Here is a 2,154-nt window from a genome sequence, read left to right as displayed (position 1 = left end):
AAAAAAAAAAAAAAAAAAACACTGAGAAAATTGTGGAAGACTTACTAACAGAAAATTTCCCCCATATCATGAAAGAAGAAAATATATTTGTCCAAGAAATTCAAAGAACCCCATATAGGATAGATTCTAAAAGAAAAATACCAAGGCATATCATAATCAAACTCTCCAAAACCAAAGAAAAAGAAAGAATTTTAAAGCTGCCCTGGACAAAATAAATATTACTTATAATAATCAAAAAGTTAGGCTGAGTTCTGATTACTCAGCAGGAACCATGCAGGCAAGAAGACAATGGGATGACATATATAAAACACTGAAAGAAAAGAACTTCCAACCAAGAATCCTATATCCAGCCAAACCGTCCATCAAATACGAGGGTGAAATCAAGATATTCTCAGACAAACAGAAATTAAAGGATTTTTTAAAAACCAGACCTACCCTAAAAGAAAAACTTTAGGAAGTCCTTCCAATAGAGAACACACAACAGAGAACAACAAAACTAAGAGACAGGACATCAACACTAAAACCAAGTCAGAAATAGATGCTCCAAATAAAACCATAAATCATGGTACACTAAAAAACAATAAAGTCAATCTTCACACAACAACAGCAACTAACCAAATAGAAGGAATAAAAGTTCTAGGTACAAAACTTCCAAATGGAGAGGAAAACAGGACAATGTCCTCATAGAATAGACTGTTCCAAAAATATAAAGAATTCTTTACTCCAAGGTAACCACAGAGAAAATTGACAATCCCCCTAAGCAAATACAGAAGGAAGGAAAACACATGGGTGTAATAAACACAAAACCAACAGTAAAGAAGAAAAGAGAGGAAACACTTGACAATAAAATGAACTCAGCACAGAAAAGTATATGGACCAAGGAAACTCCAACAACATGACCAAATGTGTATATATATATATATATATATATATATATATATATATATGATGATGATAGCAATCAATGCATACCTAGTTATCACTAGTTATCACTAGTTACACTCAATGTGAATGGACTAAATGCACCAGTCAAGAGAAAGAGAGTGGCAGACTGGATAAGAAAATAAGACCGATCAATATTCTGCCTACAAGAGACCCACCTTAGAAACAAAGATAAAAACAAATTAAGAATTAAGTAGTGGAAAAAAATACCAAGACAACAGTAACCAAAAGAGGGTAGGAGTGGCAACATTGATTTCTGATAAAATAGACTTTAATGCAGAAAACAACATAAGAGACACTATATGATGCTGAAATGGTCAATTGAGCAAGATATTATGATAATAGGTATCTATGCACTCAATGAAAATGCTCCAAAATACATGAAGCAAATATTAATTGACTTGAAAGGCAAAATAGACAACTCTAAAATAGTAGTAGGAGACTTTAAGACACCACTTTCAGGGAAGGACAGATCAACTAGAAAAAAACTCAATAAAGACACAGAAGAACTCAACAACACAATCAACTAACTCGACCTCATAGGCACATAGAGAGCACTCCACCCAACAAAAGCACAGTTCATGTTCTTCTTCAAGACACATGCATCATTCTCCACAATAGATCATATGTCAGGACATAAAATAAGCCTCAATAAATTCAAAAACTTTGAAATACTGCAAAGCATCTTCTTGGACCACAATGCTATAAAATTAGAATTAAAAATAGGAAGATCAAGGATAAAACATCAAATATATGGAAGTTGAACAATGGACTGCTCAAAAACTACTGGGTAATGGAAGAAATAAACAGTGAAATGAAAAATTTCCTAGAACAGAGTTCCAGTAAGATGGAGGAACAGGCAAAAAGGCTACATAGACCCTCTTCAACCAAGGAAAGAGGAATCAATTAACACAGACAAAGAAGATAATCCTGGACCCCTGAGCCTTGAAGGGAAGGATATAGAAGTGGACTAAATGCCAACTAGCAGAAGAATTTGCATGAAAACACCAAAAAAAGGAGACATACAGAGCTGCGGTCTGGCAGAAATCCTGAGCGATCCTGACACCACATATAGCTTGGAGATTGCTGAGTGGTGGTTGTTGTTGTTGTTTGCCGTCGAGTCGGCCCCGACTCATAGTGACCCCTCCTTGGGTTTCTGAGGCAGTATCACTACGGAAGTAGGATTGCCCAACCTTCCTTCCGAGGAGTGGC

This window comes from Orycteropus afer, unplaced genomic scaffold (assembly GCF_000298275.1).
Source record: "Orycteropus afer afer isolate SDZICR_OR568_19922 unplaced genomic scaffold, OryAfe1.0 scaffold00163, whole genome shotgun sequence".
Classification (NCBI taxonomy): Eukaryota; Metazoa; Chordata; class Mammalia; order Tubulidentata; family Orycteropodidae; genus Orycteropus; species Orycteropus afer.
Note: the sequence above shows the minus strand (reverse complement) of the source record.